We start from the raw sequence: 15,002 nt of genomic DNA, 5'->3' as shown, positions 1-15,002 counted from the left end.
CCCTGGCTCATCTCCATAAGACTTCAAGTGAGCTCCAGTAAGGCCAGCATGTCTCAGGGCTACCAGCTGAGGGTCCTTGCCAGCACCCCCCGGCTCTAACGTTGGCATCTCATTGCACAGCTTGTCATGGGCAAGCCTGATGTCATCCCCACCCCACATCATGCCTAGTATAAAGCTCTGTCAATGAGTCCTGCTAGCTCATGTGCAAAGTTGAGGCTGTGACACTCAAACCTGACCTAGAGAGTTCACCTCAATTTCTGAGGACCCCAGGAGATACAGATGCTGCTTGTTCAGAGGGAGCCCCAGCAATCACAGGGGTGTTCAAGCCTGACTGTAGGGTCCAATGGCAGAAGTGGGGCTGGGGCTTCTCTCCCTAAGAAGAACATGTCCTGTAATGCATGATACCTGTTCACAGTACCTTGCAAGAGTTTGCTCCCTTTCTCTGCACCATTCTGAAAGCACCTCTGCTGAAGGAAACATTATAAGTACTGTTTTTAAGCTCCTCCCTCCTCCACTGTCCTGTACACCCTTTTATAGCATCTGCTGTTACATGCCTGTGCTTTCCATGAAAACAATCTCACAGTTATTCTGGAGACTGGCTTTTACAGCCAAATAAACCCCCAAACCCACTACATTCCTGCTTTTAGAAGATTAAAAAACAGACTTAATCCTCGAGGAAAATAACACATGCTTGAATACAGAGAATGTAAGACAGCCACTGCTCCTGCTCCAGGAATTTTTCATTATCTGATGACTGCTTGAAGTGTAGTAAATTATGCCACTGGCATCAGCTATTAATTACTTGCCCTATGGTAGTGCATCAGGGGGTTGGAGCCACCACTGACTGACCATGTTTGGCTTAATATAAACCCGACTGCAATCCTAGTGCCTGCCCCGATAGGCTTTTTCCGTTGATTTCAGTGATCTTTGCAGCAGATCATCAAGGTTCTCTTCTGATAAAGCAAGACTTTACCAGTGCAGGGCAAGGTCCTGATTAACCAAAACAACTGGAGAGACTAACAGGAATAAGTCAGTTTGAACATTAGATCCCCACCAGGCATTCCAAAGGGCTGTTCTGCACAATTTTGATCATTGCTTTGTAGACAGTTACTATTGACTGCTGCAGCAGCAGCAAACTGACCCTGTCAAAACCGGGGCTGGTACCACAAGGTACTAAACACTCTGCAGACACAAAGGGCTGCTCCACACTACTGACTTGCAAGCTGCACAAGGGAGAGTCACACAGTCTGAAAAAGCTTTCCACGAGGCAGCCAAAATGCTCAAGGTTTTAATACTGATCCTGGACCAAGACCATCGTAATTAGTAAATTATCAAACAGAAGGCAGTTTCTTACTTCAAAAACGATCTGTGGCACTGAGTTTTAAGAAAGGGTGAAAAACCACTGTGCGGCAGCTGTGAGAGAGGAGTGAGAAAAAGGTGAGAAAAACAGCCCTGCAGACATGAAGACCAGTGAAGAAGGATGAGGATGATGTGCTCCAGGTATTCCCCTGCTGCCCGTGGTGCAGCCCATGGTGAGGCCAGCTGTCCTCCTGCAAGGCATGGAGGTCCACAGTGGAGCAGAAATCCATCTGCAGCCGAGGGAGGATGCCATGCCAGAGCAGGGGGATGTGCCCTGAAGGAAGCTGCAGCCCCTGGAAAGCCCACACTGGAGCAGGCTCCTGGCAGAATCTGTGGCGTATGGGGGACCCAATCTGGATCAGTGCATTCCTGAACGACTGCACCCCGTGCTGGAGCAGTTTGTGCAGAGGAACCCACATTGAAGAAGTTAATGAAGGACTGTCTCCCACGGCCCCATGCCGAAGCAGGGGAATGACATAGAGAGGATGGTGTTGCAGAAACAAAGTGTTATGAACAGGCTCAAATCTCCATTCCTCTGTGCCCCTTAGCAGGGAGGAGGTATAAGAGTCAGGAATGAAGTTAAGCCTGGGAAGAAGTGGGGAGAGGGTGGTGGAGGGGTTGGAGAAGGTATTTTATCCTCCTCTGTTATTAATTGGCAATAAATTAATCTTCCCCAAGTTGGGTCTGTTTTGCCCATGATGGTAGCTGGTAAGTAATCTTCTTGTCCTTATCTTGACCTATGAGCCTTTAATCTTCTCCCCTATCTTGCTGAGAAGGGGGAGTGAGAGGGCAGCTTGGTGAGCATGTGTGGCCAGCCAAGGTCAATCCACCACAACAGGCAAGGAGAGATAATAGGGAAAGAAGAGACAGCTGTATTAAAGAGTCATTAAAAAACTTTTGTGTGTCTATACACTTTGGACAAGAAATTTTGCAGCTGGTGACATATGGGCATCAAAAGATGCATTTTCGCCATGACTGGTACAGCATGTTCTCATTTGCTAGCTTCAATTCTAGGATATTCTTAGTGTGTCATTTTTCTTTTCTTTTTTTTCTTTCTTCAATTCATAGGAAGTTTAGGGCATTTTCCTAATACCTGAGGACATTAGGAAAGACAGGAGCCCTGTCTGATGTCTCAAGCGCTGCAACTAGCACACAGACTGCCCAAAATGAATTTACAGTCTGAATAGTTTTAAAATAAAACTGCTGTGTGAAATGCTGTCCATGGCACTGAAAGATGTGCACAGAAGTATCAATGTCAGGAGATAAGTATTTTAGGAAAAGTGAAAAGGGTGTGGATGTAAGGAGGAGAGTACTGTGAACTTGACCAAGTTCACCAATAACTACGTTAACAGATTTGAGAGTTTTCTAGACCTTTAACTGTGCAAATTGTATCCATCTCTCAATTGGTTTATGCAAATCAGTTCGATGCCCAAGACTTTATGCTGTTGGTTTAATGCTCAACAACATTCATTGTAAGATCCGAGGGCTATTAGCAGCTTCCAGTTTGATTGCTGCCTTTCGTTCTTGATAAAAAACAGCAGCAATGACCACGATAAAATAATAGTGATAACAAATAGAGCAGCAACAGCAGCAACTAGAAATTGGCAAGTAATTAGGAACATCAGGTACTACGGTGACACCAAGTGGTCAAATACCAGCCTTCATGCTGAAATGTCAAAATTGGGTCTCAGTTGTGACACTTCTCATCTCTTTCCAATTTTGCCTTTTCTTCCCCTCCATGCGTCAGTGTCAGTATCACTATTAGAATGTATTTTCCTTATGAGTATATTGCTTTTTCTGCAGAAGGCATTAATAAAACTCTCTCCCACCCCATCAAAAGTTCAAATTAATTCTAGGGAGAGAAAGGTTTAATGTTTTATATTCTCAATAGGTCCCTTTGTTTCATAACATTTGGTTGTGTGATACTACTATTTTTCTTAATGTTACTGTTCTGCCTCCACAGCTGTTTATTAACTTTTGTGATATAATCTCTTCTTCAGTTCACATTGTGGTAGTTGTGTCGTGCAGTGCATGGCTTAATAAAAAAATTATCCTGACTTGCAGAACTCAAATTGGATTGATCCAGGAATTTATACCCAATTAGTAACAAGACTCTAAAAACACACTTGAAGTACACAGTTGATATTACTTAGATGCTAGTTCAAAAAAGCAATTAGGACTCATTAATTTGGATGTGAGCAGAGTTAAACACATACTGTAAAATTCTGCCTGTTAACCTAAAAAAAATCATGTAAGTATTATATACACTGATTGTAAGTATGTTTGCGTATTAATCCAGTTAAATATGTACAGAATAATGGAAGAATTGCTTTGCTTTATTACCACAAGGGGAGCACATGAGCTACAAGCCCATTGACACAGAAACGCTAGCCCAAAGGCCCTGATTTATTAAATCATGTCCTGGTAGATGTCGATATGTATGCATGCAAATCATGATAGGAAGTCTTGATTTCTTCTATTGATGTGGAAAACTACTCAGGAGGAAAATCAAGGATCAAATATTTTTGTTGCCAGAGGACCTTTCTTCTGGGAAATGTCCAGCCATCCACAGAGACTGTAGGAAAAAATAATTGAAAAGTGCACAGATCCTGTCTTTGCTTTTAATTTTTAGTGGGAAAATTGAGTTGTAGTTTTGTCAAATTCCTGTGGCTCTTGCCGTATGAATGAAGAAAAATATGAATGACAGAAAGAGAGTATCTTTAATGAAACTCATTATTAATCTTCCCTTGCCTGGAGAGCTATTCCATATTTATTCTCCAGGCTAATAAGGTGTCACACAGCAAGACAAAGGCCTGAGTGGGGCTTACAAGGCTTACCTAACAGATACGGCAGGTCCAGAAAGAGTTGTTTTAGCGTCCTGCATTATGGATGAATTTCAAAGCAATGGGAGGATTTATTTTATTTTATTTTACTTTTTTTCCCCTCTGTGGTGTGCATAAATAGAGATAATGGTTTAAATACTTGTTTTTCCTAAGGCTCTAGGGCCTGGCTGTAGCAGACTAGGTGACCCAATTAAAAGAGAGATAGTGAGAAAGAAAAGGAGTGCTTTGGAAATAATACACTTTTGAAGAGCTTCCACACCACTGTGAGCCTGCAGATAGTGCAATGCAGTTAAATTTAACTCAGTTCGGAAAAGTCCAGAATTGATCTCACCTTAACACTATTTTCTGTTGGGTAAAAGCAATAACGAAAAAAGAAGATGCAAACAGATGACTACTCTCACGCTGAGGTTGCTAACCCATTTGTCTGTGAGGCTGAGCATTTTGGTCTTAAAGTTTAATAGTGCCGCTGATCACCTCACTGTGCTGTGTGTAACACACTTAGATAAAGCACAGTTTGGGTCTTTAGAGTCTTACAGCACTTCTGACTTTGGAGTGGAAAGATAATACATATTGGACAGTCAGATGTTTAAGGTGAGAAATTCAATAAAATATTTTTAAAAGTGTAAGAAATTAACAATACAAAGATGCAGGGTTGTCAGTGTGATTCTTAGATGGCAAATCCTTGTTCTAAAGGTGCAGATTTTGCCATGGGTTATGAAGGGCGAGATAGAAACTCTCAGTTTCACACAAGATGTCAGAGCAATGGGACTCTGCTTCCATATTGGAGAGGAAGGAAAAAGCAAAACTGCATGTCCTTGCTCTTAAAGATCCCATCAGAACACAGACTTCTCCTGTGCTGCAAGTTGACATGTCATATTTTTTCAGACTAGCTATTTAGCATTACCTTGCTGCACTTTCTTGGCTAAAACGGAGAAGAAAAGTTTCCTTTCTATGTCAGCTATTATTGGTTTTGCAGCATGACTGAATGTGGGTATGGCTGCATTTTATTAAATGGAATAAGATTGATTTGCAAATAGGGAAAAAAGATCTAAAATCATTTAGGCTGCAAGACTAAAACTTCTGCCTTTCTGTTTGAGTCATGCTGTAACACATGCCAGTAGTAGATATAGAATGATTTTCAAACATAGAACTGTGGTTGCTTGTTAGATGAGAAGTTTACTTTTTATCAAATGCATCTGTATACCAGGAGCTGAAATTAATCATGAACATCTATTGCCAGCCTATGGCAGATAGTAAAAGGATTCTTACCAAAACTTGCAAATATATGCATATACATAGATGTGTATATATACATATACAGATACACACAGGCACAAATATTCTTAAGCAGAAAGTGTATTTCTGACTCTGAAAGGACTACAAAGCCGTGGCCCAAAGCCATGGTGCAACTGCAGCTGACAGGTGATTTCCTGCCCCTGTCCCAGACCCTGGTAAGAGCAAGTCCAACTGTCCTCTCAGAGTCGTGTGCCTACAGGGCATTCCTCGCCCCACAGTCAGAAATGAAGTAGAGCTACATCCTCCTCAGCTGTGCAAGGGGGACCTTGACAGCTCCCAGCTCACGCTGGCTCTCCGCAGGCTTCGGGTGCCCGACCTCAGCCACCCGGGCGCAGGGTGGCATGCTGCCTATGCTGGGGAGCACCATGGAGGGTCAGCTGGTGACTCACATCACACAGGAAGAGTCTGATGGTAAAGGATTAGAGAAGCATTCCTAACCCAAGGGTTGCACTTAGGCTCACCAAGTCCCACAGGAAGCTTGGCATTCGAGACATCAGTCATTTAGGGGTTTGAAAATTAACAATATTTCAGCGTAAGCCCCAGAGTAGATCTGGCTGAAGTTTCACTGTACATTGAGAACCTTTGATTAAAGATGGCATCGAAAGTATCAGAGATTAACAAAAACTATTAGTGTTCACTCCTCTGGCTGCACACTCTATTTACCTCGGTATTCATGTCTGTAGACATACCTTAGATAAGAAAAAGCCACTGATCAGCTGGTTAAACAGTGTCATATTTTTATTCTGCACCTAAGGAACTTTAAAATGTTGCTTTGGATACTCATCGAGTTTTAAATCTGGTTTTGATATTTGGCTTGGAAAAGATCAAATAGGCTCCAATCAGTTTCTAAAATTACAGGGTGGGGTTTTTTTTTCTATAAGATAAAATGTAGAGTTCAGTATCTTGTCTGTTATCATGAAATTAGGACATTTTGCTTTAAAATTCTAGTAAGAAAATTTATAGAGAGTAATAGAAGACACTGCAGATACTAGTTTCAGCTACGAAAACTAGCTAACAGGAAATTCTAACTTAGGAAATTCTGTATTTCACAGTTCACCGCAAGCAATACTTTCCAAGTTTTCTTCCAGGTCTAAGATGTTACCACAGAATATTAATGTCGTGAGGCAGTCACAAACCCACTACAGAGCCTTTCAGTGTTATTAATGATCACTAGCTGGCCTACATAAACCTTTAACGCCTCAGCAAATGAACAGTGCCTCCTGAGGAAGAGGAGGTGCTGTGTTTTGCGAGCCCAGTGTGGACATGCCCACTTACTCCTGAAATGTTTTTTTTTTATATTGTTAGCAATTTCACCATCACAACTTAGAAGCACCGTTCCTGAGACAAAACACTGAACAGTTGAAAAAAACATTGCAGAAGATATAGAGGAAAGACTGAATTTGTGCATGCACACTATATTATTATATTCCAATCCTTGCAGAACTAGTGGCCAAAGCTATGGGGCTAATCTGTGGGGGAGCCCATGCTCATTCTCTGAAATGGATGCACAAAATGGTTAACATGTGCACAACTTCTAAAGATTCAATTATTAAGGTGATGTCACACCAAGTCACATGCAAAAATGAGGAGCACAAAAGAAAAGCACAGGATGAGAGACTGGTCACTTGCATACCAGGGCCAGTTTGTAGCCTTTTGCAATCATCCGTGCTTGTCTGGAGGACTGAACTCACAGCAAGGCTAAGTGCATCTGTCAAGTCACAGAGAATTTAACACATAAATGATTTAACCGAGAAGCACATCTGTCATAAACTGGAGATGGACTTTGGAGGAAGGTAATTTGTCATTTTGTGAGCAAAAGGAAACTTCCATATCTGTTCTCAGGTTGTCTGTGTAATTTAGTGGTAAATCTAATAGTGAAATGCAGAGCTTAGAACAACAATTTTGCAAGTACCAGATGTTCATGCAGGTTTAGATACAACAGCTTACACATACTACAAAGTATAGGATTTGAATGAGCCTTAACAGCTCTCAGAAGCAAGTAAAGGTCCAATAAATACACCTAATTCAATGGAGGAAAGACTTACGTTTATCAGTCAATACAGCACAACTAAGGCTGTTTCTGCAAATATTTAATCTATGCAGTCAGATGCAGGAAGAGCTGCTGTCAAAACCACACTCTGGTGAACATTTTTAGGAAGTCCCTAAAGACCTAGTGTGGAGGAGCTTATGTACATGCCAAGCTACCCCAGAGAAAAGTACTTTATGCAAAGGCTGGAAAATATGACCTTTGCCTGTAGAAATTTCTATCCAACTTAGAACGTCTGCTGTATAGCCAGTCTGGTAATGTGGCAAATGCAAGAAAGTAAGATATTTGTCATGACAGATACATTATTTTAGCTTGAACAGGATGCCTGGAAGAGACAGTAAAAGGAGACAAATAATACATCTGTGCAGATACAACTGCTGCTCAAACCCCATTCAGTAGATGAAACACATTGAAAAAGTACTTGTTAGCCTTTTAATGGTAATGAGAGGCAAAGGACAAGACCTCTGCATAACAGAAGAGGAAGACAATGTCACGACTGAGGAAAAAAAGTCTGGTATGGTGTCTTCACATTTATAAATGAAAACTGGATCTATAATGCAGACTTGAGTACAGGCTCTATATTATGACAATTTCTACTACAGAGAAGGATCTGCTGTTAGAGATGTTAATGGAGTGATCACTGGATATAATGCAAGCACTGCAAGTAGCAAAACATCTGTGCGTTTAAGCTTTGTCAGAAAACAAGAGTATAGAAGCAGTCTTCCAAAATACTGTCAATCTTACCTGAAGCTTCTGTTTATAATTAGAAACATGTTAAATATCCAGATCCATGAGAAATTCACATACTGTTCTGTACCATAGCTTAAAAATATCTCCAGATAGGGAGAGAATATTACTGCAACCACATTGCTTCACTGTAAAACAGCCTATAGGAATTGAGTAGCATGAAAATACTTTTTGATGCAGGACAGTTTATGCTGTTCTGTTTTATGCTATTGTCTGCAGAGGAAAAATTTATATGAAATCCATGATACTTACATCTAGGTCTTGTAAGATGCAACCCTTCATAATTAGTCAGTTTTCACAAATTGTGAATTGTTTTGCAATGTATTTTGAAATATCTTAATTGCTTGGAGGTTGCAAAGGGTCAAACACAAGGCTTAACTTCAGGAATAACGCATGAGTTCCCATGATCCAGTACCAGAGATACCTGAGATGTGTAAGTCTTTCAACAAGCTGTATTTTGGTTAAAAAAAATGAAGAACGCAAATGCACAGAGACTGCAGAACCAAGTTATCAATGTGTGTGACAAATCTCTGTTTCAAGCTAAACTCCCACCTGTGAAAATAATACAAAATATACAAAACCAGTCTTGAAAGTCCCTGCAGATCAACACCGGCTGCTCCGATAGCTGTAGAGCAGGCACCCGGAATTCCTGGACTGGACTCTGCAGCCAACCGGAACTGGATTCAGTCTGTCACTAGGCCTCAGTTCGCAGGGACGGCTCGCAAGGTCCTCTCCTAATGTCGGCCATAGGGAAAAGGGGCGAGATCCTCGTGATCCCCCACTTTTATATGGAGTATCACGTGAATGGGATGGAATACTTAGTCTGTCAGTTTTAGTCACCTCCTGCTTGCCCCTCTCACTTACGGGACGTGCATCCTTACCAGCGACCTTGCATTCTGTTGCTATGTCTACCCAAACATGTATCCCACTTCAGAAAACCGCAGTTAGTAAGAAGACTTTAGCTGAAAGGAAGATTCACTAAAAGAGAAACTGGTCTTGTTTTCAACAAAACCAGGATGGAAACATAATTGCTTACCTACTTCTTACTTCCTGGAATTACTTCTCCATGTGACCACTTTCACAAAGCAAAGTGAATGCTGTAAGTTTAAGGGAAAAAACCTACTTATTTCAAACTAAGTCCCTTGAAAATATGATGTTCTTTAAAAATCAATCAAATCATAATAGAAAATATGCCCAAAGCTTCGATGCAATCTGGAAAAGGAAAAATTAGCAATAATTGAAAGAATTCACAAGAAAAAAAAATTGCTCTCATTGGGAGAACACATTTGAATAGGAGGCCTGCAGGCAAATCAGCACCCATGGATTTCTTACTGCTTATATAATATCTCCAAGTAACGCCTGCTTACCATTTCCTTTGCATTGGTGGAATAACTGTGTTGTTGTAGTAGTTGATGCTCTCGTGGGTCTCAGACTACACCAGGAAAGCTGCTCAACAGCCAGTGTTTTTGCCTTAGTTTGCCCTTGCTTGGCGAGCAGTCTTCTGCTTTCACAGGGCAATCTGTTTTGCTGGTAATTTACTTCCTTAAAAGCAACTGCTCACTTCTAGCCTGAAACAGGCTCATGTAGGGAGCATAAAACATGTTCATCAGCAGAGATTTCTGATAAAATGTTTACGATATCTTTGATGTCTGTGCTTGCACGTGACACTTTTCTTTGAAGACAAAACAAGACTGAAAAGGGCTCATGCTGTATCACAGCTATTTTCAGATGGGACACTGCGGTGTTAAGAAAAATATCAGGACCTGTTTTGGATGTTTGGGTCAGAGCCTTCATTAATAGGAAACACAGAAGTTCATGAAGATATTTACCACCTTCTTCTCCAACAGCAACAGCAGTGAGTGGTTTAAATCCAGATGCGTTAGCAACAACACTGACACTGTAACTAAAATTATTGTTGATTAGCTAAATTAGATAAATGCTGGAGAAGACGATCATTAGCAGACCTGGAAAAAGTCATAATATTTTTTAATCTAAATTCTGGCTAGAACTGAAGAATGTGAGAGGAGAGCAACTGAGGAACTCAGAGCTGGAAAAAGATATAGTAAAAAAGCTTCAGTGCTCCCCCAGGCTTTCATGCTGTGACCCAGACTGAGCTGGCAAGGGAGCATGCAGCCCTGCAGGTCTGGGGCTGCAGGTAAGCAGGGATTGCTCACTATGCATCAGGGAGATGGTGTTCTCACCCACAGGAGTTATGTGCTGGTAGTGCCTCTGTGTAGGGGATTTCCAGAAAGAAGTCAGCAGACTGCCCAGAATCAAAGAATGCAAAAGGCAGTTAAAGTTTGCCCCTTTCAGGGGAGAACCCCCTGAGAACCTTAACATACAAGACCCCAGCTGTATAAAGGGAGGAGCAGGCAAAGTCTGCACTTATCAGGCTGGAAAATGCGTGCTGCTTTCATGGTGCAGGCTAGAAGCTTGTGAATTGCAGCACCTGGGAGACGACTCCTGCTCTGTTCGTTCAGCAGCAGCTGCAGAGCAGGTTCGGTGCCCTGACAGCTCTGTTAGTGCAGCACCTCAGCCAGCCGAGCCTCAGCCTGGCAGCTGTGTCAGGGCCAGGGGAGGGACAGCTGCGGGAGACACCCTGCTGTGGGGGACAGAGATCCCCCATCTGCCAATGTGAACTGCCATCTGCGGAGGTTTCTTGCTTGCCTGGGTCTGGGATCCAGGATGCAGTGACTTCTCAAACTGTACTGCTCATCCACATGGGCACCAGTGATACTGCCAGAGGAGCCAGCAGTGTGGATACTCCGCTAATTCTTACAAACAAGGGAGAACTGATCTGGGATGTGAAGGTCAGGGCAGCCTTGGCTGCAGTGATCCAGAGATGGTGGTGTTGAAGATCCTGAGTGGAGGGAGGAAGGACAAGAGCAGGAATGCAACCCTGGACTTCAAGAGAGCAGTCTTTGGGTTCTCCAGAGATCTGCTGGGAAGCATTCCAGGAGATATAGCCCTGGAGAGAAGAGGCTTCCAGGACAGCTTTTGATTTTCGAGGATTGTGTCCTTAAAGTTCAATAGTAGGCCATTCTGACATGAGGTCAAGCAAAGGCAGCAGGAGGCCTGGATTGTTCTTTTTACTATTGAAGCCACATGTGCAAATAAAAAGTAAAATTTTCTGTAGATTAGTAGATGAGGTCAATTTGAAAGTTGCTTAAAATAATCAGGACTTGCACTTTCTGTCAATTGAAGTCATAAAGATGTTTTAAATTTGTCAATAATTTTCCAGTTTAGAATTACTTGAAAACCATCCTCTTCTGTGATGTGACAAGTATATTTGTCTGATAAGTCTTTTGGGCTCCGAAAAAATGGATCTGGAGGGAAAAAAAAAGTCATTTTGTCACAAAATATTTGCTGGATATAACTTCAAATGTATGTATTGCCAATATTTCATAATAAGCAATTCAGCCCTCCTCTAGCCCCTAAAAACATTCCTTTCCCCCCTGCCTTTACATCTTTATTTAAAACATACTCTTGCTAGGATAAAAAACAGGACCTGAAGGAGTTCAATGGGAGCTGAAGATTTTCAAATGAAAAACACACAGAGATTATTAAGCCTTTTTGAAAAAGTCTCTGGGGAGGAATATTTTCTCCCCTCACTAAAAAAGGAAATCCTCGTTAAAAGAAAATTAGAGACCAATTTTCATACACTGCTGAACCGAAGACCTGTCAGTCTGAAAGCCTGACTAACATCTGAGCTGATGAACCTGCGATTACCATTACTTTCCAGCCACTTATTAAAGCAAAACAAACCCCTTTGCCAAAAGGCCTCTTTCACAGGAGCCACTGCAGCTTCTGCCACGTGGCAGATGTGACTGCTGCCGTACCCTACCCACGACCCCTCATACTTGGGCCTGGTGGGTGGAAAGATTCGGTTCACGGCTCCAGCAGGAAGGTATCTCCACCAAAAGGGGGCTGCGGGGTCAGCTGGGTTTGTGGCACGAACTAGCTCACCAAGAGAACGGAGGAGCCACAAGCCAGGATGGAGGGAATACACAGCTCTCCAGCACTGGACACGGGACTTGTCCTTTCTCTCTCCAGGACCAGCTGTTACACCACCTCAACCATCTCACCTGACCCGTTCATCAGGACTAGATGTGTGGTCCAATTCACTGTCCTGGTGGGAAAAGTGAGGAACTTGGAGCAAAAGCAGGCTCTGTTAACATGAGAGCAAGGATTGCGTAGGAGAATGAAGCCTGGCAGAGTTCCATGGGGCCAGTCCAGCTGCAGTGGGAACATGGCCAGAGCTTGCCCCATGCTCTTAATTTGGATAGGCACAAAAACTTGAAAGCTGGGCAAGAGATTTTGCATTTTTGTTTGTGATAGCTTTAAGCATTAAATTCTTACTCCAGTGAGACCTCTGATACTCTACAAGTGTGCCAGAATTTGGAAGACTTGTGTTTTGGGATAGAAGCAAAAGAGAAAGGACTAACCACACCTCTTGTATAGCTTCAAACTGAATTTCAGATTAATGCAGTTCATCCAAGAAATTACAGGTCTTTGGCTCATTTTGTATGTGTCCACCACAAAAGAATAAGTCATTAAAGGAAATTTTCAACAGTTACTGAACATGACTTTCTTCAGTTGCATTAGCTTTCCAAAAATTCCTCATTGAATGCTTTTGCTATTGTGAGCACATCTTATAGAATACAGAGCTTGAAGTGAAGCTTGAAGAGAGTGAATTCTATGTGCCTGACATGCTTCAGTGTAAACTAGATGATGCTATACCCACTCAGTATGGAACAAGGAGAACTCTGTTTGATACCTGTCCAGCTAGAAGACAGCCTTCTCTCCCCGACGTAACACTTTTTTTTTGTTAAAAGAAGCTCAGAGCCAACGACCAGAAAGTAAGTCAGAAAATTCCTTAACAAGTCTAAGTGCTCATACAAGTAATTTCCTTTGCAGAGCTGTGCAGCCATAGTGGTATAGATGTGGCAGGTCAGGCTAAGTGGATTGTGTTTTGCTGTAACCCAGATTTGTGAAATAGTCTAGCTCTATATAAATCCTGAAAAATACTATGTGAATTCTGGGCAGAATTCCGTTTGATATGGTTTTGCCAGTGAAAGAATTGCAATGTGGAAACACCACAGAAGAACAAGATCTGATGTTTGTTTTCTCAGGCAATAGAAATGGCTGAAAACGTTTCTTCCTCCAGCTGCCCCACCTGTGGTATGCTGAAGTCCACTGAGCTCTCTCCTGTGCCAGGATAACCTTTTGTAAGGCCGCACTTAATTATCACAGAATCATATAACGGTTTATTTTGGAAGGGACCTTCAAAGATCATCTAGTCCAACCCCTCTGCAATGAGTAGGGATACCTTCAGCTAAATCAGGTTGCCCAGAGCCCCATCCGGCCTGGCCTTGAATGTCTCCAGGGATGGGGCATCTACCACTTCTCTGGGCAACCTGTTCCAGTGTTTCACCACCCTCATTGTAAAAAATTTCTTCCTCATGTCTAGCCTGAATCTCCCCTCCTTTAGTTTAAGACCATTACCCTTTGTCCTATCACAACAGGCCCTGCTAAAAAGTCTGTCCCCTTCTTTCTTATAGGCCCCTTTTAAGTACCCAAAGGCTGCAATAAGGTCTCCCCAGAGCCTTCTCTTCTCCAAGCTGGACAATCCCAACTCTCTCAGCCTGTCCTCATAGCAGAGGTGTTCCAGCCCTCTGATCATTTTTGCGACCCTCCTCTGGACCCTTTCCAACAGGTCCATGGCTTTCCTGTACTGAGGGCTCCAGAGCTGGACACAGGACTCCAGGTGGGGTCTCACCAGAGCGGAGCAGAGGGGCAGAATCACCTCCCTTGACCTGCTGGCCATGCTCCTTTTGATGCAGCCCAAGCCCTTTTGATTTGCCTTCTGGGCTGCAAGTGCACATTGCCGGTTCATGTCCAATCTTTCATCCACCACTACCCCCAAGTCCTTCTTGGCTGGGCTGCTCTCAGTCCTTTCATCCCCCAGCCTGTATTGGTACTGGATGTTGCTCTGATGCAGGTGCAGGACCCTGCACTTGGCCTTGTTGAAACTCATGAGGTTCTCATGGGCCCACTTCTCGAGTTGTCCACGTCCCTCTGGATGGCATCCCATCCCTCAGGCGTGTCAACTGCACCACTGAGCTTGGTGTCATCTTCAAACTTGCTGAGGGTGCACTTGATGCTCCTGTCCATGTCATTGATGAAAGTATTAAACAGTACTGGTTCCAGTACAGACCCCTGCGGGACACCACTTGTTACTGATGTCCATCTAGACCTTGTGCCATTGACCACTACTCTCTTAGTTGTGACCATCCAACCAGTTCCTTAGCCACTAAACTGTCCACCCATCAAATCTGTGTCTCTGCAATTTAGAGAGAAGGATGTTGTGGGGGACCATGTCAAAGGCTTTACAGAAGCCCTGATAGATGACATCCGCAGCTCTTCCCTTATCCACTGATGTGGTTACTCCATCGTAGAAGACTACTAGGTTGGTCAAGCAGGACTTGCCCTTGGTGAAGATGTATGTATGTTCAGGTTTCTCAGGTGGTCACAAACCAGATCCTCACGTACAGTAGGAGGGACTTTGCTCCCCCAGTCCCTGTCTTGCAGTTCATCCACTCGAGAAGTGTGGGAAGAGAGCTTGCTAGTGAAAACTGAGGCAAAGAAGCTGTTGAGTACCTCAGCCTTCTCCTCATCTGTTGTTGCCAGTTTACCAGTCTTGCTCATCA

Source organism: Caloenas nicobarica, chromosome Z (assembly GCF_036013445.1).
Source record: "Caloenas nicobarica isolate bCalNic1 chromosome Z, bCalNic1.hap1, whole genome shotgun sequence".
Classification (NCBI taxonomy): domain Eukaryota; kingdom Metazoa; phylum Chordata; class Aves; order Columbiformes; family Columbidae; genus Caloenas; species Caloenas nicobarica.
This window is presented reverse-complemented; position numbering follows the sequence as displayed.